At 38.0% G+C, this 27,391-nt stretch overlaps 1 protein-coding gene across 5 annotated transcripts in view; it reads right to left on the bottom strand.

Moving 5' to 3' along the window:
- The window catches only part of Fstl5 (follistatin-like 5), a 635,736-nt gene extending 619,389 nt beyond the window's left edge, over positions 1 to 16,347 (bottom strand). For 3 of the 5 annotated variants that reach the window (XM_006501262.1, XM_017319517.1, XM_006501263.1), the window contains exon 1: positions 15,648 to 16,347. The gene's annotated coding sequence lies outside the window, so the exon portion shown is untranslated. Of the gene's footprint in view, positions 1 to 14,885; positions 15,040 to 15,647 lie in introns of those variants that run through there. The other 2 variants (NM_178673.4, NM_001253719.1) reach the window with 2 other exon arrangements.
- Positions 16,348 to 27,391: the final 11,044 nt, after the last annotated feature.

Raw genomic sequence — 27,391 nt, 5'->3', positions numbered from 1 at the left:
AAGGAATAAAGAAAGAAATTAAAGACTTTTTAGAGTTTAATGAAAATGAAGCCACAACGTACCCAAACCTATGGGACACAATGAAAGCATTTCTAAGAGGGAAACTCATAGCGCTGAGTGCCTCCAAGAAGAAACGGGAGACAGCACATACTAGCAGCTTGACAACACATCTAAAAGCCCTAGAAAAAAAGGAAGCAAATTCACCCAAGAGGAGTAGACAGCAGGAAATAATCAAACTCAGGGGTGAAATCAACCAAGTGGAAACAAGAAGAACTATTCAAAGAATTAACCAAACGAGGAGTTGGTTCTTTGAGAAAATCAACAAGATAGATAAACACTTAGCTAGACTCACTAAAGGGCACAGGGACAAAATCCTAATTAACAAAATCAGAAATGAAAAGGGAAGCATAACAACAGATCCTGAAGAAATCCAAAACACCATCAGATCCTTCTACAAAAGGCTATACTCAACAAAACTGGAAAACCTGGACGAAATGGACAAATTTCTGGACAGATACCAGGTACCAAAGTTGAATCAGGATCAAGTTGACCATCTAAACAGTCCCATATCACCTAAAGAAATAGAAGCAGTTATTAATAGTCTCCCAACCAAAAAAAGCCCAGGACCAGATGGGTTTAGTGCAGAGTTCTATCAGACCTTCAAAGAAGATCTAATTCCAATTCTGCACAAACTATTTCACAAAATAGAAGTAGAAGGTACTCTACCCAACTCATTTTATGAAGCCACTATTACTCTGATACCTAAACCACAGAAAGATCCAACAAAGATAGAGAACTTCAGACCAATTTCTCTTATGAATATCGATGCAAAAATCCTCAATAAAATTCTCGCTAACCGAATCCAAGAACACATTAAAGCAATCATCCATCCTGACCAAGTAGGTTTTATTCCAGGGATGCAGGGATCGTTTAATATACGAAAATCCATCAATGTAATCCATTATATAAACAAACTCAAAGACAAAAACCACATGATCATCTCGTTAGATGCAGAAAAAGCATTTGACAAGATCCAACACCCATTCATGATAAAAGTTTTGGAAAGATCAGGAATTCAAGGCCCATACCTAAACATGATAAAAGCAATCTACAGCAAACCAGTAGCCAACATCAAAGTAAATGGAGAGAAGCTGGAAGCAATCCCACTAAAATCAGGGACTAGACAAGGCTGCCCACTTTCTCCCTACCTTTTCAACATAGTACTTGAAGTATTAGCCAGAGCAATTCGACAACGAAAGGAGATCAAGGGGATACAAATTGGAAAAGAGGAAGTCAAAATATCACTTTTTGCAGATGATATGATAGTATATATAAGTGACCCTAAAAATTCTACCAGAGAACTCCTAAACCTGATAAACAGCTTCGGTGAAGTAGCTGGATATAAAATAAACTCAAACAAGTCAATGGCCTTTCTCTATACAAAGAATAAACAGGCTGAGAAAGAAATTAGGGAAACAACACCCTTCTCAATAGTCACAAATAATATAAAATATCTTGGCGTGACTCTAACTAAGGAGGTGAAAGATCTGTATGATAAAAACTTCAAATCTCTGAAGAAAGAAATTAAAGAAGATCTCAGAAGATGGAAAGATCTCCCATGCTCATGGATTGGCAGGATCAACATTGTAAAAATGGCTATGTTGCCAAAAGCAATCTACAGATTCAATGCAATCCCCATCAAAATTCCAACTCAATTCTTCAACGAATTGGAAGGAGCAATTTGCAAATTTGTCTGGAATAACAAAAAACCTAGGATAGCAAAAAGTCTTCTCAAGGATAAAAGAACTTCTGGCGGAATCACCATGCCAGACCTAAAGCTTTACTACAGAGCAATTGTGATAAAAACTGCATGGTACTGGTATAGAGACAGACAAGTAGACCAATGGAATAGAATTGAAGATCCAGAAATGAACCCACACACCTATGGTCACTTGATCTTCGACAAGGGAGCTAAAACCATCCAGTGGAAGAAAGACAGCATTTTCAACAATTGGTGCTGGCACAACTGGTTGTTATCGTGTAGAAGAATGCGAATCGATCCATACTTATCTCCTTGTACTAAGGTCAAATCTAAGTGGATCAAGGAACTTCACATAAAACCAGAGACACTGAAACTTATAGAGGAGAAAGTGGGGAAAAGCCTTGAAGATATGGGCACAGGGGAAAAATTCCTGAACAGAACAGCAATGGCTTGTGCTGTAAGATCGAGAATCGACAAATGGGACCTAATGAAACTCCAAAGTTTCTGCAAGGCAAAAGACACCGTCAATAAGACAAAAAGACCACCAACAGATTGGGAAAGGATCTTTACCTATCCTAAATCAGATAGGGGACTAATATCCAACATATATAAAGAACTCAAGAAGGTGGACTTCAGAAAATCAAATAACCCCATTAAAAAATGGGGCTCAGAACTGAACAAAGAATTCTCACCTGAGGAATACCGAATGGCAGAGAAGCACTTGAAAAAATGTTCAACATCCTTAATCATCAGGGAAATGCAAATCAAAACAACCCTGAGATTCCACCTCACACCAGTCAGAATGGCTAAGATCAAAAATTCAGGTGACAGCAGATGCTGGCGAGGATGTGGAGAAAGAGGAACACTCCTCCATTGTTGGTGGGAGTGCAGGCTTGTACAACCACTCTGGAAATCAGTCTGGCGGTTCCTCAGAAAACTGGACATAGTACTACCGGAGGATCCAGCAATACCTCTCCTGGGCATATATCCAGAAGAAGCCCCAACTGGTAAGAAGGACACATGCTCCACTATGTTCATAGCAGCCTTATTTATAATAGCCAGAAGCTGGAAAGAACCTAGATGCCCCTCAACAGAGGAATGGATACAGAAAATGTGGTACATCTACACAATGGAGTACTACTCAGCTATTAAAAAGAATGAATTTATGAAATTCCTAGCCAAATGGATGGACCTGGAGGGCATCATCCTGAGTGAGGTAACACATTCACAAAGAAACTCACACAATATGTATTCACTGATAAGTGGATATTAGCCCCAAACCTAGGATACCCAAGATATAAGATATAATTTGCTAAACACATGAAACTCAAGGAGAATGAAGACTGAAGTGTGGACACTATGCCCCTCCTTAGATTTGGGAACAAAACACCCATGGAAGGAGTTACAGAGACGGAGTTTGGAGCTGAGATGAAAGGATGGACCATGTAGAGACTGCCATAGCCAGGGATCCACCCCATAATCAGCATCCAAACGCTGACACCATTGCATACACTAGCAAGATTTTATTGAAAGGACGCAGATGTAGCTGTCTCTTGTGAGACTATGCCGGGGCCCAGCAAACACAGAAGTGGATGCTCACAGTCAGCTAATGGATGGATCATAGGGCTCCCAATGGAGGAGCTAGAGAAAGTAGCCAAGGAGCTAAAGGGATCTGCAACCCTATAGGTGGAACAACATTATGAGCTAACCAGTACCCCGGAGCTCTTGACTCTAGCTGCATATATATCAAAAGATGGCCTAGTCGGCCATCACTGGAAAGAGAGGCCCATTGGACTTGCAAACTTTATATGCCCCAGTACAGGGGAATACCAGGGCCAAAAAGGGGGAGTAGGTGGGCAGGGGAGTGGGGGTGGGTGGATATGGGGGACTTTTGGTATAGCATTGGAAATATAAATGAGTTAAATACCTAATAAAAAATGGAAAAATAAAAAATAAAAAAAATAAAAAAAATAAAAAAAAAGAAACTTTGACACAATTTGTGGCAGTCCTTTCAAGCCTTATCTTTTTCGGAGGCACTAACTTTTGGTATCTTGCCAAGAAACAGAAAAAAAAATGTGCATTTAATTTTGACATTTGTTTTGTAAAGTTATAGACTGTTTTAAAATAATTAAACGTTAATCCCTTTGTGTTTTACATGGTTTCCTGCTATGCTACTCTCCAGGAACAGAATTGCATAGTAATTCCTTGACTTTAACATAAACCCTCTTTCTCAAGTGTGTGCACAAACCTTGTGCATTCTAGGCATCTCTGTCTCCCTCATAATGCCAGACTGTCTGGAATAGTAGATCACTTGAAATAACACTGAAATTGAAGGAGCACAGGTTTTAGCATATGTAGCTTTTCTATTAAAATGTAAAATTCTGAATAAGTCACCATGTAGTTCAGGAAGAAGACAAATTTATTTTCAGATGCTCACTTAAAAGCCACAAAATTTCACTGTGACGACGGCAACAGAGCATCTGAGGAAAGCCAGGCATGAGAAAAAGTACGTATTTGGCCTCAGTGTCTCAGATACAGTCCACAGCAGTTTGTTCCGTTTCTGGTTCTCACTGAGTCAGAACATTATGGCTGTGTGGCACTGACAGTTGAGACTTCTAACTTCCTTGGACAGAGAGAAGGTCCAAGAATACATACAACTGAGTAAGGAAAAGATACTACTCCACGGATAGCTCCAGTAACCTACATGCTCTAGATAAGGTCCATGTTGGAACATTTCCAACCCCTTCAAATCAACACCATCACAGAAAAGACAAGCCTAGGGGTAGCATTTCATTTAAGTTTTAATAAAATTTAAATTCTAGATATTGGTTCTTGCCCCCCACCACTCCCAACAAAGAATAATAGTCATTTTGTATTGTAAATTGAAAGCAGCAATCTCCATAGATCCCCAGAATTTCAATATTGTTCCAAAATAAAAATCCAAAACTACATGGTATTGGTACAGAGACAGACATGGTGATCAATAGAATAGAGTTAAAGAACTCAAGAAGTTAATCACGAAAAAACCAAACAACCCAATCAAAAAATGAGTATTGAACTAAACCTAGAATTGACAACTGGGGAATCTCAAATGGCTGAGAAGCACCTAAATAAAAGTTCAAAGTCCTTAGTGATCAGAGAAATGCAAAGCAAAATGCCCCTAAGATTCCACCTTACACCAATCACAGTGACTAAGATGAAAATCTCAGGTAACAAACACATGTTGAAGAGGGTGTGGAAAATCCCCCATACTGGTGGTATTGCAAACTGGTATAACCACCCTGGAAATCAATCTGGAGGTTCCTCAGAAAATTGGAAATAGATTAACCTGAAGACCCAGCTATACCACTCTTGGGAATATAGACAAAAGATGCCCCACCATGCTATAGTAGCAAGTGCTCCACGATGTACATAGCAGCCTTATTTGTGATAGTCAGAAGGTAGAAACAGCCTAGATGCCCCATGACTGAAGAATGGATTCAGTAAATGTGGTTCATTTACACAATGGAATACTTACTACTCAGCTATTAAGAATGAGGATATCCTGAGTTTTGCAGGCAAATGGATAGAACTGGAAAATATCACCCTGAGTGAGGTAACTTAGTCTCAAAAGAGCATGCATGGTATGTACTCACTAATAAGTAGATATTAGTTAAAAAAAAAAAAAAACAAATACCCAAGATAAAATCTACAGAACTCAAAAAGCTCAACAAGCTGAAGTGCCCAAGGGAGTGCCAAGTGCCTCAGTCCCACTTGGTAGAGAAAAGAAAGCTAGAAAGCTATCACAAGTGGGAAGGGAGGGAGGGACCTGGGAGGGAAAGTGGATGGGATTGGGCGGGGTGGGGGGTGGGGGGGGGACCTGATCTGATATTGGGTGAGGGAAAAGGAATGAAGGCCTGAGGGCCAGCAGAAAGAATGGAAACAGGAAATCTCAGGAAATAGGAGGTTTGGGGGATCCCCCCAAATGTACGTGTGACCTGGGAGGTGAGAGACTCCCAGGACTCAAAGGGAGGAACCTTAGGTGAAATGCCTGACAGTGGGGAGAGGGAACTTGAAGAGCCCACTTCCAACAGAAAGACAGGGCATCAAGAGAGGGATGGGATTGCCTTCCCATAGTCACAACTCTGACCCATAATTATTCCTGTCTGAAAGAACTGCACAGATGGAAGTGGAGAGGAGCCTGAGGAAAAGAGTGTCCAGGGACATGTCCAAAGAGGGATCCAGCTTAAGGGGAGGTCACAAGGCCTGACACAGAGGCTGTGGAACACGCACAAAAAGGGACCTATCATGACTGCCCTCTGAGGGACCCAACAAGCAGCTGAAAGAGTCCCATACAGTTATTTGCACCCAACCAATGGACAGAAGCAGCTGACCCCTGTTGTTGAATTAGGGAAGGCTGAAAAAAAGGCTGAGGAGGAGCGTGACCCTGTAGGAGGACCAGCAGTCTCAATTAATCTGGACTCCCAATATCTCTCAAAAACTGGACCACCAAACAGGCAGCATACACCAGCTGATATGTGGCCCCCAACACACATTCAGTATAGGACTTCCAGGTCTGTGTTCAATCAGAGGTGATGCACCTAACCATCAAGAGACTTGAGGCCCCAAGGAGTTTAGAGGTCAGGTGGGTTGGGGGTTGGGGGTTGGGGACATACATGTGGAGATGGGGTGGGGTTGGGAGGAGGTGTGGCATGTGAAACAGTCCGAGGGTGGATGGAGGGAGACAGGGAATAAAATATGGAGTGTAAAAATAAATTAGAAATAAAATTAAATTAAAAAACCCAAACTACATATTTATGTTACAGTAGTACAGAGTGAGTAACCCTTGTACTAAAGAAAAACTTAAAAGGATGACCAAGAATAACCAGACCAAACCAAGACTTACAACCAGAATGGAAAAATAGATTTTTTATCTCCGTGACCAACATGAGGGACAGATGTATCATGATATAAGTTTTGAAACATCTGGGCAGTTGTGCCCCTGTGGCTTTGCTATTTGAAGCTTACCTGCTCTGTTTCCTTGCTGGCTCTACCTCCATACAGTGGCTCTCCTCTCTGAGTACCTGGGAGCTGGAGAACTGCTTGTGAATCCTGGGGAAATTATCTCTCAGGCAGGTTCATGTGCAGGGAACCCAGGAAACACCCTAAAGTAAGTTCCAGAGGACTTACTCTTCCACATCCTTGATCATGCAAAGGATGATGTCTAGCCAATTTCTGAGATATGCTCAAGGTTTCTTACATATTGTTCCAGTGCAAAGCACTTGGTTTCTTATATTTTCTTTAGAAGCAGTGCCTTTCTGTGCCCTACCTTTACACAGGCTTTTCCAATCAAACGACGAGTGCATCAAGTCTTTCTTCTTTGGCTTTTGATCCTGACGCTCACCTCAGGGCTATCTAAAATTAGCCGTAAAACCTAAGCCAAAGCCTGAATATCATGACACTGTCTCTGCCATATTAACTCGTCTTTTAACTTGAATTCAGCCTGACACAAGTCTATGGACATGAATAAAATGCAGACAAATTATTCTTCAGAATATAATATATATCGCCTCTACTCCACTCTCAATAAGTTCTTCCTACCAGAAGCCCCATGATCACAGCTTTACTGTATTTATTTCGTTTGGAGTTTTAGTCAGCTGAGCTCCCACTCAGGTTCCCCACTAAGCACAGGGGCTTAATTAACACTCTGTGGTTTCTCTACCCTGCACCTTCAAACTCTTGTAAATTTCTCCCACAAATAAACCCCAAAGCTTAAGACCCACTGGATCAGATTTAGTCAGGGTTTATGCAGGGTTTCGGCGTATGGAAATTTTCAGTCACTATGATAAATGTATGACACGCAGAAGGAAATTGTAATGTTGGCTACCCGTTTCTGAGGATTCAGTCCACAGTGAAGAAAATGGGTGCATAGTCACCATAAGATGAGAAAAACAGGGCCCACACAGGGCTAGCATGCTTCTTTTCCTTCTAACTTCATTTGACCCCCCCTACCAGATGGGACACTATCACTACCACATTAGTTAACACTCTATATCAATGGACTCTTTGACACAACTAGAGGTGTGATTTACTATGTGTGTGTGCGTATGTGTGTTTGTGTATATATGTATATGTACCCAAGTGACAGATAATATTTTCCATCTCCAACACTGGCCATTTTTTATTCCACTACAATATATATAATCTGCTGTGTTTTTAGTAAACTTCTCTAGAACAAGAAAGGTAGCATCTAACACCTCCTGACCTGAGCTTATATATCTTCTTCATCCCCGGGCACTTCCCATCAGGACCCTGTCATTGGAGAACAGATAGTTCAGGTCGTACAATGAAAAGAATAATTTGCCATAGCCTTTGAATTTGGGGAATATCCTAATACTTAACAGTGCGTACTATTTTACAAAATGATGTTCATTTTAAAAGAGTTTATGGTACCACATCAATTAAGATTTGTAATTATAATGTCCTTTTTTTATAAGGAGATACCCAGTATTCAACATCCTTCCGTCTTAAATTTAAATTACTATTAACTTAAAAAGTAAGTTTTATTTTCCTGATAATTAAAACCTCAAGTCCCTGACATGTATTAATTCATTTCCTTCAGTGGCAAAATAGTTAAAAGAATTATCATGTTTTAGAAAAATATATTTTAAAGAATATAAATGCTAAAGGTGTAAATCAGTAAGAGGCATGTGATTATTACATATGGGACCTGGGATTCACCTCCAATCAATCAATCAATAAAAGTATTGTCAACTTTGGACAGGAGTTACTTAATGGATATCTGGAAATGATACTAAGTTGTACTTGAGATGAACCCTCCCTTGGGCTTCACCCTCTTCCTTGAGCATTCCTTTCCCTGTTTAAGCTTTATCATAGCAATTATATTCATGGAATAATTATACTTTGCATTGATTGATTTGCATGTAGCCTGTCTTTCAAAAGAAACCAGAACAAGTGCTCTCTCTGTCATTCATGATCAATCCAAGTACCTAAGAGATTGCCTGCCAAGTAATTGGTATATAATATGTTTGTTGAATTTAGTTATAATAAAATTCAGATGATATGAAATGTCTTTAGAAAATTACCATTTATTTAAAATTTAAAATTGAATTATGTACTAGCTAATCTCTGTTAGCTTGCATCAAGTTCATATTTCTTGCATGGCAAGTAAATTACAAAATATATAAGTGCAATGTCATTTTGACATAACCCTTTGCAAAAACAAATTATTTACCCACCTATAACTTAATAATAAAGAAAACATCACCATACATCTGATATATTTTTAAAATGCCATCTCTTGAAATGTGAAGTTTTCCAGAATAAATATAAAATACATTTATTTTACTTTTCCTAACTAACAAACATAGGTGTTATTTTGCTTTCTGCTTTATGCTTATATTATCTGTTAACTAAATATGTATCCCTGATTTACATGGCCAAGAATAAATGAAACAGGATTTGTGTTATTTTTTGTTAGCAACGGAAAAAAAAGAATAAGAAAATTATAGATTATAAAATCTTTAAAAAAATTCACAATCCAAATTCATCAACACAATTTTTATAGTCTTCCAAATATAAAACACTTAACAAATTTGTGAATAAAATGTAGCAAATATAAATAGTATAAACTCAACCAAGCATCAAGTGATATAAACATGTGATAACTTTGTGTGCTTGATGTATGTGTGTATTTATTTATCTGTGTATGTGTCTATGTAAGTATATGTGGGTGCATGCATATGCATGTGTGTGAAAGCCACAGGCTAATATATGTCATCTTCCTCAATTTCTCTCCACATTATTTTTTGATCCCAGGTTTTTCAATGAGCCTGAGCTCATTGATTTAGGTAGACTGGCTAACCAAGAAGTCCCCATGGATATATCTCCTCACTGTTGGTGTTGTATGTATGCACTGCCACACTCAACTTGGTTCTGGGGATATGAACTCAGGTCTTTAAATTTCATGGAAAACAAATTAGTGACATAGCCATCTTGGTAAGAGCTATAGATTTTCAGAGTATCTATGAAAGAACAATAGTTTTACTCTGGATTGAAAGGGCTTTTTGATATGACTACACAGATAAGGTTGAAGAAATGACTGGTAAATGCAATGGGACAAAACTCCCAAAATTATTGCTATTTTGTAGCAGGTTCAATTGAAAGAGAGAAGCACCATGAATTAAACAAACAAACAAATAAGTCTCACATATCTACTTTGAACTTTCTCTGCATCTCAATAAAAACAACCTTACAAAGTTTCCTATAAAAATCTGCTTTGGGATCCATTTGTTAAGACGAGCATAAACTTGCATAATGAGGATGCTCTTGGGATGTGATGCAAGTCTGTGGCTCACCTGGGAGATGAGCTATGGAGACATCACCAGGGTTGTCTTCTTCACCTGAGCCTCTGACCCTCTGAAAATGAAGAGCTCCAGCTAGTGGGCAGTGTGCTCCTTTCCCTCACTCAGAACTGCAGACAACAGAGTGTGATCCTGAGCAGTGTGGCACCTACCTAAGACCTCCCTTTCTGCAACCCTGCTTCAAGACTGGGGAGTTAATTCTGATTATTTTCTTCAACCTTGCAAACTATTAAAAATGTTGGCAACTTTCTGACCTGAAGGTTTGAAAATGAGTAATAACTTTCAAAACACAGATTGCTTAAGTGAGCTGAACTTCCTGTTGCTTTTGTGCTTGAATTTTGTTACCTACCTAGGAAAAACAATAATGGATTATTAAAAAACTAATTGTCCCATTCTGCAATTTCTTCTTCCATTAGAGACAAAAGGGAAAACATTTGCCATTGATAATACTTTAAAGCCATTTAAAGTATGAGATAAGACAATGCATCATACTTAATAACATTATATATAGAAGAACAGTTCTGCAAGAACTCTGGAACCATGTACTCAAAAGTGTGCCTGCTCAACAGCAATTTCAATGAAATTTAACGTTTAAAGATATATTTCAGTAAAATAGTGAGGGGCATTCACTGTAGCAAGGGGTATAAAACAGGAATGTTTGTACTAGCTGAACAAGCGACCAGAGCAGACAGCTAAACATTCATAGTGGTCTGAGGAGCTTGGTTTGTTGGGCAGGTTCTAGCTCAGGGTAAACCTACTCATGTTTCCAAAATATACCATATCAGTGCATGCAAGCAATCACACACAAGGTGTAAACATATTTTATGATGTAAATAGTCATATATAAGAAGTGTATGATTCACTATCAGGTAATATGGAGGAAAGAAATCTCTCTCTTATAAATAGGTATTTTAATAGGTAATTTTCTGACTTTTAAAATTTTCTTTAACTTTTTATCAGAAAAAAAATAATGGAAATGTTTGATTTGAATTCCTTGATTTTATATGTAAAATGATAATCATACCAAAAATTACAAGATTGCAGAAATGTTAAATGAAAAATGGGTTAAAAGTGACCTAAGATAAATAACAAGTATATATCTATTAAAAATTTGAAGGGTTTCTATTTTGAGTGAGTGTGTGTGTGTGTGTGTGTGTGTGTGTGTGTGTGTGTGTACTTCTTTTCAGAAACAAATAAGTGAATCCTGCCTCCAAAAACACAGTTTCGAATACCGATAGGTCATTGATGGTGGAGCAGCCAATGAAACTACCATCAGCATCTGTGAGGCTTTGCCTTAGAAACATGGAGAGTTGGCCTCCTCATTCCTCAGTGAGACAGCTCAGGCCCTATCTGATCCTGGCTTGTGGCATAAGAATACAGATTTCAGAGAATTAGAGCACATGACCACAGAACACAGGCATGGTTTTTTTCATGTGTATAAGGAAATAGTAGGGTTTTACAGAATAAAAAAAGGCCTATGTGGTTTTAAAAACTATAGTTAATATTTTGGAAATGATTTATTTCTGAAAGGAAAGATAAAATAATTTTATTTTATCACATATTAGGAATGTGGTTTGTGGGTATTTTAAAATTTCATCTACATGTATCACTTAATTGCTACCTGGTACTACATAGCAAGGAAGAGATATCTGTTTAGACTGCTTCCTGTAACTGTCAATTATGATGAGTACATAAAAATGAAACTCAGTGACAAAGTGTTTCTAACTCTTTGCATTATGTTTTAGAATTGTTGGCAGTGCTATGAGTCAATTATAAGGTAGAATAATATTTTCTGTATTGACATGGACATGAACTCACTAAGCAAGCACTTTACTTGTAGATTTACATAGTTTAAAACCAAAAGCTACTTTAAAAGTAATATTATTTACTTGGTTTAAGAGAAAGTTCAGATATAACTAGGATTCTTTCCAAATAATATATAAGAGACAATCATACACAAGAATTAAAAATGTTTCATATTTGTAATAGCCAGGGCATTTCCCTTTAGAAGTATATGACTTATTATCAGAAGCTATAAAGAAATACATTTATTTTCATAGCCATTTTTTAACATACAATAAGCTTCAAGTTATTTCCTAGAAGTATATATTATTGGACCTTCTGTATGACTTCTTTATGCCTACCTCCATTCTCTTTACATATTTCTATAGTAATTAATTTTCTATTGCCATTTATTCTAACAGCTTCTGAAAAATATTTTCATCTCCCTCCCCCAAAAAAAGTGAAAAAATAAAAACCCTAAAAGCAATGTGTCCTCAAGTAAACCAGTCTAAACAAAAAGTGACAGAAATTAAGAGACACATTTACCACCAAAAGTATACATTTTATTTAGGCCTATTGTTTTAATTACTTCTGTATTAAGCTTGCATGTCTTGAACTCACATCTTTCAGATTATCTTCTTTGCATGTTTATAGTAGTCCAGAAGAGATGCAAAAAAGACACAAACAAGCACACACACACACACACACACACACACACACACACACACAGAGAGAGAGAGAGAGAGAGAGAGAGAGAGAGAGAGTCTCTCATAAAACTAACCCTCAATGGCATTTGCTTAATTCTTTCTCTTTCAAAGCACTCATGTTCAAACTCACAGGAACCCTGGATTTATCAAAACAGTATTCTAACCCTTATAACATCATTAATTACTAACCACTAAGATGATTTAAAGCACAAAGGGATCAATTACTAGGTTATGTATACTGGTTAAATTGGAAAACTGGCATTTTCCCACAAGGGCCTTCTATGTCACCTTATACCCAAAGGACATTGGTGGCCCTGAGTCAGAGGGTGATTAAGATTGTTTGTAAGGAATAATTGGCCACCTGGCTGGCAAAATGATAGTAACTATGGAGTGTTTTTCCTAGCCTATTAGTTCACAACAGAATTTTGAGCATTATATTATCATATGTGCTAGTATTAGTATAGAAATTTGGCCAAATATGAAAGACTAATGATATATATATCATTACATATATCCATTGATATATAAGTAATTATATATATGCATATATCCCATATATATATATATATATATATATATATATATATCCCTTGAAATCATAATCCTCATGTTAAATCTCAATATATAGAGAGAAGTTTATCATATATTTATAAAACTAAATTAAATTCACCTAGCAAGTTTCTTGTATTTTATTTTTACCTCAATGTGTTTTAGAATATTGAAGACATAATTATACACCTGTCAAAGGTCATCACTTTTAAGTGAGCTGTGTTGCACTTTTATAGTTTCTGTAATGACATAAATTATTATTTTAATATCTACTGTTTGATTTTAAATATAGCTCTTGTATTGTCTTGAATGAATTAATGTTCACTGTATGATTTTTTCCGAAAGAGCAATTACTGAATTACCATATTTACCTGTTTTCTCACTGTCTGTAAAACTAGAAATTCTATTGCTTTATAGTGTGTATTTTATTCTCCATTGAAATAAGGTCTTTTAAATGCAAACTTTTGTCTCACTAAATTAACTTATTAGTGGTTTAGAATACTAAAATTGCCAATAATATTTTAACTTGTATTTAAATATCACATTTTGATAACAAATTCCATCTATAAGAACACTGGATATTTGTGTCTTTACATTTGGACAAGTACAGAAAACTTCCTGCAAACAAAAACCATTGGTATCCGAAAATTATTGAAATAAACGTAAAGTTCATATGTGGCTGCTTTTCAAGCCACTTGTAGGATTAAGGTATGCACGAATGAGTCACGATTAATAAATAGGAAGCAACCATTATTTCACTTGAAATTCCAAAGTGAAAAACTTATTTCACTATGATTAGTTTTTAAAAGAAAATTTATGATGAATAGTGATGAAAAACAATTTCATAAAACAAAGTCATATTTATCAAAACTTCCAGGCATGTCTTACTTCATGTGTCTTATTTATTGTTGTGATAAATGACGTTGCTTTATGAGTCTACTTGTTCAAATTTTTATTTATGTATGAACATTTAAACACATGGACTAATGACTAGCATGAATCCTACAAAGAATATTTGTTAAGTGAGAAACAGGTAACAGTGTAAGAGGATTCACTTTAGCTCAGGATAATCTGCAGCAATATGCATGTCTTGTAGCAATCCCTCCCCTAGAAGCTGTGATATAAACAAAATGAAAAAAACCTCTACTCAGATGAATGACTTAAAACCATATGCACCTAAACTTCATCCCAGTAACTCTAATGTAACTATTGTGCAAATGCCTAAGACATTTTAACATCCAACACACATGAACTTAACTTACTACACCTTGATGATGTGCACAGCTTGGTGAGTTCAGACAGTCAAGTAGGAAGCAGCACTACAGCTCACCTATTCCGATTAACACAAGAATTGTAATGAAACAAGCTTTGACTTTTTCTAGGCACTCTTTCTCCTCCATCTAATGTCACTGAATGCCATGAATGGAGAATCACACCATTTCCCAGACATATCTCATCTGTTTAATACATGTGTGAACAATAGCACTATCTATGGGAACACCAAGTAACTTCCACCATTTAGTGTTTGCTCACTATGAGCAGTCTTGTATGGTGTTTATCCATACCAAGTTCTCCTTTCAAAACACACTCAGATCACACTGCCAAATGACAAAAGGAACATAGCTTCACGTGAAACCTTTTAAGTCAAAAACGTTCTCTGTTAAGCATGCAAGAGGTTAAAGGTTGATGAAATAGCAAGACATCTTCTCAACCCAAGCTTACCTGCCTCACTCAATCACCTAAGCAGTCAACACTATAATGTAAGCTGATACTATATTATTAAATCAGAGTATCTCATTTGCATTCACCTCTGACCTGACGGGCTGGGGAGAGATGACATCTACTAGGAAATAGCAGAACAAGCAGTCCCCAACTTGGAAATTCACAGGACCTTGGGTGTGAAATCCTCACAGACTGAGTTTCACTAGTTTTATTTGCACCCGCTGCACAACAACATATGTAAATGAAGCCAGCCTGGCAGAAATAGCCCTATCCCTTCCGTCTCCCCTCCAAACCATGTTAACAAGCTCAGCACTTTGCAATTCATGTTTCAGACACACAAAATATTATTTATTATGCAAACAGTAGGTCATTCAAATATGCTTTTAAATTAAATGCATTTTAAAGAACTTGGAAATTTTTATCACATCCATACACATATTTGTGGGCTTGATATTGAACAGTTACAAACCCAAGCCACACTACAAGTATTCATCTAAAATATTTACACTGATAAAGCAAGATGTATCATGACATTAAGTTCACAAAAACAGACAGCTCTCAACTTCCTTAACACTTTAATAATCGTGGTCTTCAGTATTATTAGAAGAGCATCTCTATTGTATCAAATTATTAATTTTTATAATTATTTCCAAAGTCCTGTCTCAAATTATAGAAATAAAAATAACTTATTTTTAAATTTTTTCACGGCTGCCTGCATTTCTCACCCACTTGCAATCATTTATAACAATATTCTATTCTTACCTTATTTGAAGTAAAAAACAAAAAAGTCCTCCAAAAAGATTTCTAAATGATGTGAAAATATGAGTCACAGTGTAAAAAAGAAAAAAGAAAAATAATAACGATGAAAAGATCCTCTTAGGTTGGAAAAAAAATCCAAATACTTTGAGTTAGAACTACAGAATCTCCAAAGTCACGCCTGAGTGGGCGCCCAGATTGCAAACATAGGAGTCTCTCCCACGTCCGAGTCGCACTCCTTTGTCAAGTTAAATTGGGTCCTGTGGTGAAGCGGGTCCCACTGGGCACATAGGGTTCCAGTGGGCGTTGCCTCCAGGTGCCCAAGCAGGCGATCCCTTACACCCGGGGTTCAGCACCGACACTCTGTGGACAGCACCAGCTCCGCTCACGTCCAGTTTGTCTCAGTCACTGAACCAGGATGATTCTCGCGCCTCCTCCCTCCGCAAAAGCCAGGCTGCCCGTCAACCCCGGTGTGCCCCGCCCCCACATCTGACGTAACTGTTTTGCATATTAACTCTCCAGGAGGTGAGGGGCGGCCCCTTGGCTGGGCTTCTGATGGGTTCAGCTACCGCAATCCAGAGGACCAGACTCAAGATTAAAATCAGCATTTGGGCATTGGTCGGACTTTATGCTCCATTCGCGGAGCCCAGCAGAAACTATAAAGGCTGCGGCGGTGTCTGCGCCTCCTCCTTCGCTGGGACCGCGGATCCCGGGACTCTGCGACCTCACAGCCCGCTAGGGAGACCAGGCTTCCTAGTATGGGACTGTGAGGTAAAGAACTGCGCACCAAGAAGTCATCCAGTCCTGTCTCATGCATCAGACCCTTTAATCTTCCAGACCAAACTTTCTCTCTCATTTGGTTGTGGGTGGGTACCTGATTCAGACTTCTGCTCCTATATGGGGCTCTTGGAGTGAGGCCCTGCTGCAGAAACTTGACTGGAAAAGAATTAAAAATATCTGAGCGCAGGAAGGGTATTTGAAAGCTTGTAATGCTTGCCACCTCTCCGAAACAGGATTTTTTTTTTTTTTTTTTTGCCATGTGACTGTTTAGTTTATGATAAGCTTCATAGAATTGGAGATGGCAGGATTTTAGAAGCTCATATTAATAATGCTTTGTTTGAAAGTTCTCAGCTTCAACTCTCATCGCCAAACCAAGAAGCTTGTACAGTTTTTATTATGTCCGATACATCACTTGTTCTATGAAAGATGGAACAGGCTGGAAGCAGTGTCACAGCTTTTAGCAGTTCTCTCAGTGTGTATGATCTTCCTTGTCCCAGGATGCTACAAAAAGGACTTTGACAAAGGAAGAGGCCCAGACAGGTCACATCCACAGTGATCTCTGACTTGTGAAGGAAACAAAAACCAAAAAAAACAAAAACAAAAAAAAACAAAAACAAAAACAAAAAACAACCCACCAAAAACAAACAAAAAAACCACTCCAGGTACAGCCCCATACCTTCCACACAAACTTCCTACACCTAGTGTTAATTGAACAGAAAGTAGTATATAAAACTAAGCCCACGATTTTTAATTACATAAAGCTTTTTCATAAAATGTGTATCATTTTTTTTAAAAAACACCTACTATTAAATGTGCTATTTTCCACAGGATTACACGAGTTCTTCATCGTTTTCCAGGAATCTAAGCAAACTTCTCACTGGGACCACTCCTGTGTTCCCAGCAACGTTAATTAGATGATCAACTTGGGTTTCCTGGGAAAGCATCTTTAACAAACAAAGACAATAATTCTCAGATGCAGAGCAATCTGCCATGCTTTGGTCTCCTCTGGCGACTACCAACTTTATGTTAATATATAAATGGCAAATGTTATTTTGAGCTGCTCATTATGTGGACACACATGCGCGTGCGCGTAGATTTATTGTTTCTGTTCCTGGTGCACTTTTAATGACAGTTTTAGAAACCATGGCAGGAAATGAAAGGTAATTCATGGGAGCAGGTGGGTATTGTCAATTACAATTACAACAAAGCCAGTTGAATAGCCTGCCCTTAGGCTGGCGGTGGAAAGAGAAATAACCCAGGCATTGCTTTGATGTCCTCATGCTATGCCGTCAGAGAAGATTTGATAGTTTACTGCAGAAATACATAAGACATTTTTATATAGTCTTGTAAGAATGCAAGAAAACCTATGGCAATTATTTAATCAGCGTTAATTTTCAGTTCACTCCAGTAATAAGACATTAAGGGTAGGAATCCAAATGAGGCAATCATACAATTATTCAAAGTCTAAAAAGGGTGGACTGGGAAGCTTCCAAATACAAAGGTGGGATGCTAATTGTTTTCTCATCATCTCTAAAAAGAACAGAAGAGAGCAAAGGAGAGAGAAATGAGAGAAAGAGCAATAGGAAGTAGAGCAATTCTGACAGACATGCCCAGAAACACATACACCAAACAGGCATCATGGGCTCTAATGCATCCTCCACTGGAGTAGCCAGGGTTGGGGGGCGGGGGAGGGGGAGGGGGCGGGGGAGGGGGCGGAGGGGGGCGGGGGAGGGGGAGGGGGAGGGGGCGGAGGGGGGTAGGGGAGGGGGCGGAGGGGGGGGCGGGGGAAGGGGGCGGTGTTTGTTTACATTCTTTAATGTCCTAATGAAATATGGTGACTTTCAAATTATTCTGACCCCTTTGTGACTTCCTGTATTTGTATGATTTGAATTTTGTGACATATCTGGGGTTTTGTTGTTGTTGTTGTTGACATAGAATATAAATAAAAACATCTGAAATTTCTCTTTTAACGTCTACAATTCTTTAAAGTACAAAACTTCATGAAGTTTTCGCTGAGTATGATGATTTTGCATCTGTCTACTATACTTGTGAAAAGAAATCTCAGTACAAACAGGCTGGGAGATGAGGCGAGGGCAAGAGGAAATTGAATGAAGTACCCTATGAGAAGGGAGGGATGGTTCATCTACCCAGGAAAAACTAAGAAAATATAGACTGGAGGCCCCCGTCTAGTCATTGTTTATGCAAGCATATTAATAGTATGTATGGGTACACGTGGTCATGATGAAGCTCAATGTGAGTTCAGATAACTTTTGACTCCCGAATGTCATATTATTTCATTTTCAAATTATAATTATTTTATTGTATATAATATCCCAAAATTCTAATCATTTTTGCATATATAATATGCCGAAGTTGTAAATGCTTTAAGGAAAGCAGTGATATATGGTTTGTTTATGTTTTATTTCTGAGTCTTGTACTGGCTAGATTTTAGTTAATTAGTTAGTTAGCTATTTAGTTAATTAGATAGTTAGTTTGCTTGTTTGACATGAGCTAGGGTTATCTGGCACTAGGAAATTGCAAGGCTGTGATTCATTTTCTTTTTGAATGATGTTGTGGTGTGAAAGAGCCCCAGCCCACCAAGGGAAATCACTTCTGGACTGGTAGCCATGGGGAGCAAAAGAAGGTATGCCAACTAAGCCAAGGGGAGCAAGCCAGGGGGAGCAAGCCAGGTCCCTGTAAAGCCTCTCTGTTTCGGTTCAGCCTCCAGGTTTCTGGCCTGTTATTTTACACTGACCTCCCTCCATGATGCACTACAACTATGACCTGAAATAAAACCTACCCTCTGCACATTGCGTTTGGTCATGGTGTTTGTCACAGCAAGAGAAGGTAAAACTAAGACAAGTCTTTTACAACATTTGTTGCAAAGGAAGAATGTGTTTGCTGTGACAAGCAGAAGTCTAGCACTTCTTACTCTGTGATCTCTTAGTCCCACGAATGAAAAGAGAACAAAGCAAAAAGAAAGCTCATAGTCGTAAATATCCTAAGCATCTTAATTAAGAGAATCAGAAGGCTATGGCATAGCATGAATGTCCCACTGTCCCCACATGCCCTCAATGTGGCATTGACATCATGGCATTGCCTTCTAATATCAGAAGAGTGCATATTTTCAAATATGTTAAGTATACCAGTTAATTTCATTAAGAAAGAGTTTAAAATTATGCCTTTGTGTTGTGGCCAGTTTACAACAACCCCATCCTTAATTACAACATACAAAAGATTTTATGTTTGGCATTTGAAATTTATACTTTCTTCTTTTTTGTACTAACAACTTCCCTTTTTCCTTTCTTCTTATCTATTCTCTCTAGTCAATTTATGTGCTTTATTTAAGTGCTATTAAATTCTAATGCGCTATTCAAGTAGTTTGCTAGTTATATATGAGTTGTGCCAATGAGATTCTCAAACATACAACCATGTTGCTGAAGAAAATACAGATTTAGGGTTTTGGTTTTTTTTTTTTTTTTTTTGTAAACATCTTTACCTAACATAAAATTTAAAACAAAACTGTTTTACAGAGATATGTGTATATTGGGTTGTTCTAAACAGATTTTCAAGTTTGTTTTCTTTAAAATTGTGAGATACAATTTTAGATATAAGAAGAGAAATTCCAGGGCTGAGGAACTGGCAAAGCAGCTGAGGACTGTTGTTGCCAAGCCTGAAGACCTGAGTTCAATCCCTGGTACCTACACAAGGGGCAGAGAGAACCAGTTCTCATAGTGCTTCTTCTCCTATCCACCAGTGCCATGCATTGTAACCCCAAGTAAAGAAATAGATAAATATAATAAATACAAGTTCCAAAGGTAACTAGACTTCAGTACTGAAATATAAACTCATTGGTTACTATTAGTTTTAAACATAGTTTGTAACTACTACATTTTTTTCCATGAATCATGGTATTTAATTTTAAAACTTCCAATATATGTTACAAATGGAAATCACATTCTATCCTATCATCCACAGTAGAGGAATTCTCATTGGTTTTAGGCAATAAATTTTAAATTAAACTTATAGTATTAAACATCTTTTACTTTTAAATATTTACTTACTAATTTTTACTCTTTGAATGCAATGCCTTTGGGGGTGTCATGCTTGTCCCATGTGTCCCTGGTCCCTGTGAAGGTCAGAAGAAGGCATCAGATTCTGGAAATCAAACCCGGGTACTCTGGAAGAGCAGTCAGTGCTCTTCTACGGTGAGCCATCTCTCCAGAACACAAAATGTTTACTTATTTGTATGAGAGAGGAAAAATGGATGGGGGAAGAAAGAGACAGGGAGGCAGAAAGGACGAGAAACAGAGACACAGAGAGACAATAAATAAGAGAGAAAATGGTGTGCACTCACAGTTCACTTGGGAAAGCCAGAGAATACCTTACTAAAGTTGACTTTGTGTCTACCATGTAGTGTCTGGACATCTAACACAGGTGTTTGGTCATCTGTATTCACTGACCTATATTTTCACTAATACATAGAATCTTATATTAAGATCTTTTGTGTATAATCATGAATTTATCATCATAATATTTCCATTCACCAAGGATTAAAGGCCATTCTCAGAAATACTGTGTTAAAAGTTACATAAATCATATAGTATCACTTTAATTTCTAATGTGTAAAGAGGCCTTTTTAAATTTTAAAACAGCAAGAGCAAATGTATAGTATAAATGAATATAATATAGAATATGAATATAGTATAAATGTAGTATAAATGAAATTATGCATGAAAAAAAACAACGGGCATCAGTCTGTACATAAGTACTATTAAACAGAAAAAGATCAGAACATATTATACTGATTGCTGCCTAACTTGCATGCTAAAAGCTATCACATTTAATGAGATATCAAGACTGAGCTTCAACTAATAAATTTATTCATGCTCATCAACATTTGGGGTGAAAGCAAACTCAGAATTAAACCCTATGGTGAGCCATTCAAAAGACCACAAAAGATTGCACTCGTTGGCTTATACGGGCAATCAACAGGAGAACTATACAGAAGTATACTTTCCTCAAGATAAGTAGATAATTAACTGCATGCCTTGATCTTCTTGCTCTACCTAGCTTCCAACAGGCGCGATCCTGAGCTTCTGCAGGCAGGGCTTCACTGATTGTGTTTGAGCAAGGTAAACAGTACTTGCTTTTGCCAAACCAGACAGCAGCAATGGAAACAAGCACCTCATGATAGTTGGTCTATGTCCATATGTCATAAAGGACTCTCAAGCACATACAGATAGATTTATAATTCATTTCTCTGTTAAATGGAATATGTAGATGGGCCTAATTAATTAAAGAAATGTCTTCATAGCATGTATAATAACAATAGCAATTTAAATTATTTTTATGTCTGTATATCTTTGAATTTTGAGATTGCTTTATTAACAAAACACTGAATATGTACAAAAGCACAGATGCACATCATTTAGCCATTTTCTTAGTATTAAAAACTTCTGAGGTTAAATTTAAAATAAATTAAATGTGGAGAAAAGAAAACACAGTTCTATTTTGCTAGATGTATATGAATGCAAATATACATGAATAATGTTTATGTAAAATGCTAGTTGTTATACATAAATCAAGATCTGCAATTAAGATCTCATATCTTATCATGTTTTTGTGTAAACTCTAGTAGTTGCATTTATAAAACAATGAGATAATATTACTACTGAGAAACACCAAAACAAAGCAACTAATTCAATAAATATTGTGCGATTCAGCCTCATCTGCAGTCATGAAAATTACTTCTACAATTATGTTTGTGCAGCATAATAACAACACTGTTGGTCTCATTTATGAAATTGGAAATAATCAGATAGATTGCTGCCTTTATTGCCTTTTTAAAAATCAATTTTGCAATATTTCCCTTTTCTTTCTTCTTTGACTTTAATAAACAGAATTTCAGGAAAGAATTCGGAATTTGAAAATCCTAAGAGTCTTTAGAATGTAAAAATATGGCGCAAAATTACCATTTCACAAGTGTAACTGAAACTATGAAAACAGCAAATAAGAACTTGATGTTCAGACACAATTTCCTGTTGTAGACTCCCATGTTTGGAGCTCTTCCCCCATCTAGTGGCTAAATTTAGTATTGCATAAGTGGATTTATGGTCATACAGCTCCATTCGTTATTTCTAGGCAATTGTTAAAACAGGTTGAAGTCAGAAGGTGTCTCAGTACTGTGAAGGAGAAGGCATATATTGCAGAATTCTACTTGCAATATAAATCTGCTGGCAAAGGAAAAACAAGTTTTCTCCAATAGACACTTACTGATTATATTAACCACGCTTTGGTATTTTTGTAGATTTTTGCTTTGGGGAGAAATTTTTTCTTATCAGTCTTTTGGTTTGCTATTTTGATTTCTTTGTTTGTGTTTATATGGGGCTTGAGTGTGTTTGTTGTTTTATGTTGTGGTGGTGATTTGGTTTGGTCTGGTTTTTGTCTGTTCGTCAGTTTCTTTGAAAGAGTTAGAGATAAAAAGAGCATAACAATGAGTGAGTAGGGAAGTGACGGAGATCTGGGAGGAACTAGGAAAGGGAAATATGGTCAAAATATATGATATGAAAACGTTTTCAATAAAATTTTTAAATCATATGCTGATGAAGAAACTTAAACTGAAAACCTCTATTATAATTATTTGACTTACAGTATTAAGAGAACGTACAAAACAAGAATGATATGAGAATCAGTCTGAGAAAACACTGGCAATGTATTCACCATTTTAACTCTTTCAAAATGTATACTAAATATCATTTAGAAATCCTTTAGACTAAAATATAAATCATAAACTAGTATGTCAATATTCAAATTAGTTGCCACAAAGATATTATTTAAACTTTCGTATTTTTTTGGAAGATCAAAATAACTTTTCTCTAAAATTTGAACAGTTAGTATTTGACATTACAGCCTATGAGATTAAAATGCATAAAGACATTGACGTAGTTGTGTATCTTGCACTCATGTAGGTTATAGTTGTGAATAAATATAATGTTAGGAGGGAAATAGTATAAACGTTTGAGCTCATCAGTTGCTTTTGCCTATCACAATGACTACTGCTTACAGTGAGAGGAGGCAAATGTCACAGGATAGGAAAGGACCCAGAGCCTGCCTTGCATATTTTATTATGCTGTGCAGAACGCTATGTATTAAGTACTGAGTATTAATAAATTTATAAGTGAACTTCCAATGTAAAATATTTTAACACAAATGGCATTATAAGTTGGGGTAAGGATTGAGGGACCTGAAATGGAATGGCATGCCACAGGAAGACCAGCAGAGTCAACTAGTCTGGAACCTTGGGGGCTCTCAGAGACCGAACCATGAACCAAAGAGCAAGCGGTGATTTGATGTGTCAGTATGGGGTGATACCTAAATCTGCTTTTATCATTTGCTAACATTGATTTGAACAAAAAGTAGCATACGGTGCCACGACCACAAGCCTTCAAACTACCAAGCAATAGACGGGGCTTTCATGCAAGGTGTGCCTCTTTGGAATCTGCTGTCTAACTCACTTTGTAAGTTTAGTTTCCACCCTGTGAGCAAATGGGGACTCACTGTGGGCTCTAGGGGTTAAGTGTCATCTGTACCAACACTTGGAAAGATAATTAGCCTAGACAGAGAACTATGTGGTTGCTTCTACTGGTGACTAGAATTCTATTATAAAACTTACCCTAAGGCAATGACCTGGCTCCCACATATCAAACACTTGATCTCTAGACTTGAAAGCAAGGTGACATGTCCCCTACTTCAGTACTGCCCACATGGTTCACAGCAACCAGTTGGATGCTTTATTTTCTACTACGCATCTAAGGGTGACCATAGGGTATCTCTTCCTCTGAGTAATGTCATTTGTTGAGTTGCATAACTTTCAAAAATTAGCCTCTATTATTCTTGTATGTGGGCATGTAGCTACACATATGTCCATACATACATATATGTGCATGCTGGTAGGTTCTGAGTTGGACGTTGTGTCTTAGCCTCATTTTCTACCTTAATTTTTGAGTAGGGGGTCTCTCGCTGAAGCTGGAGCTCTCTGGTTCCACTATACTGTTCTCTATGGATTTCACAGCTGAGTACCAATGTGCAAGAGTTTACACACGTGCACTGTGGAGCTAGTATATGCTTATGCTTGCATGAGAAACTCTCACAAAGAAGTCTCCCCAGTGTTCTGTACTACTTCTTTAGAGCACTGAGTTGGTCTGTTTCACGTTCTTCTACTCTATTCCCAAACACATTCAAGCACACATTGTTCTTAAGAGTTAATTATTGACTAAATATTTGTACCAGTGAACTTTCTCATTTTTGTGACAAAATATATGAAAAATGCATCTTATAGCAAGAAATTTATTTTGACCCCCAAGTTCTGGGCAATAGAGACCATCGTGATGGAGAAGTCACAGATCAACAGTGTGAGGCAGCTGCTCACATTTTATCCTTAGCCAGCAGGCAAAAGGACACAGCAGGCAAAAGAATTGCTGGACAAGGCCCGATTTCATGCCTTGGAACTCATGTTGGAAAAAAAGTACTGACTCCATGATGTCCTCTGGTCTTCACACATATGCTGTGGTATGCATGTACCCACAATTGTACATACAAAATAAGTATTTTTTAATGGAAATTGAAATATAAACTGAATACTGGTACTTGCTCAGTACAACAACCACCCCCTTTTATTCAGTCCTGGATTCTAGCCTATGGAGTGGTGCCACCAAAATTCAGGATAGATCCTCTCTTCACCTGAAGTGTTCTCACTCCCTCTTCTACCTCCCTCTTCCTCACCCCCTCCCACCTCTCTCTCACAGTCCAGTAGTTATCCCCATCCAGGTCCACCCTCCAACAGTTCCTCCTCCCATTGATCCTCCCTTCTGTCTCCCACAGGATGCCCCCATTGGTTACGTGTACATATATGCATCTATCTTTGTTAGATGCTTGTTGAGCCTCTCATGGGGCAGCCATGCTAGGCTCCTGTCTGTAAGCACACCATATCATCAGAAATAGTGTCAGACAGACCTTGGAGCCTCCCCTTGAGCTGAATCCCAATTTGGGCCTGTCGCTGGACCTCCTTTTCCTCAGGCTCTTCTCCAATTTTATTCCTGCAGTTCTTTCAAAGAGGAACAACTATGGGTCAGAGTTTTTGACTATGGCATGGCAACCTGATCCCTGACATGATGCTGTGTCTTTCTGCTGGAAGTGGGCTCTACCAGTTCTTAGATGAAGTTCCTTAGAAATTCATCTAATGTCCCTCCCTTTGAGTCCTGAGAGACTTTCACCTCCCAGGTCTCTGGCACATTCTGGAGGGTCCCCCCACCTCCTAACTCCTGAGGTTGCCTGTTTTCATTCTTTCTGTTGGCCCTCAGAATTTCCGTCAGTTTCCCTGACCCAATACCTGATCATCTTCCCTTCTTTCCCTCCCTGTCCCATATCCCACCCAGGTCTGTCCCTCCCTACCTCCTGTGATTGCTTTCTTCTCCCTCCCAAGTGGGACTGAGGCATCCTCACTTGGGCCCTTTGGGTTGTTAACCTTTTTGAGTTCTGTGGAATGTATATTGAGTATTCTGTACATATATTGGCTAATACCCACTTATTAGTGAGTACATACCATGCTTACAATGAGTCTGAGTTACCTCACTCAGGATGGTATTTTCTAGTTCCATCCATTTGCCTGCAAAACTCATGATGTCCTCATTCTTAACAACTAAGTGGTATTCCATTGTGTAAATTACCTACATTTTCTGTATCCATTCTCCCGTTGTGGGATGTCTGGGTTATTTCCAGCTCCTGGCTATTTAAAATAAGACCACTATGAACATAGTGGAACAAGTGACCTTGTGACATGGTGGAGCAACTTTTGTGTATATGCCCAAGAGTAGTATAGCTGGGTCTTCAGGTAGATCTATTTCCAACTTTCTGATGAACCACCAGACTGATTTCCTGAGTCATTGTACCAGTTTGCAATTCCACCAGCAATGGAGGAGTGTTCCTCTTTCTCCAGATCCTCACCAACATGTGCTGTCACCTAATTTTTTTGATCTTAGCCATTCTGATTGGTGTAAGGTAGAATCTCAGGGTCATTTTGATTTCCATTTCCCTAATGACTAAAGACTCTGAACATTTCTTAAGTGCTTCTCAGTCATCTGAGATTCCTCTGTTGTGAATTCTCTGTTTAGTTCTACACCCCATTTTTAAAACTCCCTCATAATGGATACAGAAAATGTGGTACATTTACACAATGAAGTACTACTACTCAGCAATTAAAAACAATGAATTTATGAAATTCTTAGGCAAATTGATGGATCTAGAGGATATCATCCTGAGTGAGGTAACTCAATCACAAAAGAACACACATGATATGCACTCACTGATAGTGGCTATTAGCCCAGAAACTTACAATATACAAGATACAATTTGCAAAACACATGAAACTCAAGAAGAAGGAAGACCAACGTGTGTATACTTCATTCCTTCCTAGAATAGGGAACAAAATACCCATGGAAGGAGTTACAGAGACAAAGTTTGGAGCTGAGACAGAAGGAATGGCCATCCAGGGACTGCCCCACCTGGGAATCCATCTCATATACAACCACCAAACCCAGACACTATTGCATATGCCAGAAAGATTTTGCTGACAGGACCCTGACATAGCTCTGTCTTGTGAGGCTATGCCTGTGCCTGGCAAATGCAGAAGTGGATGCTCACAGTCATCTATTGAATGGAATACTGGGTCCCTATTGAAGGAGCTAGAAAAAGTACCCAAGGAGCTAAAGGGGTCTGCAATCCTATAGGAGGAACAACAATATGAACTAACCAGTACCCCACCCCCCAAGCTGTGTCTCTAGTTGCATATGTAGCAGAGGATGGCCTAGTTGGCTATCAGTGGGAGGAGAGGCCCTTGGTAATGTGAAGATCATGGTGCCCCAGTACAGGGGAATGCCAGGGCCAGGAAGCAGGAGTGGGTAGGTTGGGGA

The sequence above is a fragment of the Mus musculus genome, chromosome 3 (genome assembly GCF_000001635.26).
Source record: "Mus musculus strain C57BL/6J chromosome 3, GRCm38.p6 C57BL/6J".
Taxonomy (NCBI): Eukaryota; Metazoa; Chordata; class Mammalia; order Rodentia; family Muridae; genus Mus; species Mus musculus.
The sequence above is the reverse complement of the archived record's forward strand: the minus strand, read 5'-3'. Positions and strand labels throughout refer to the sequence as shown.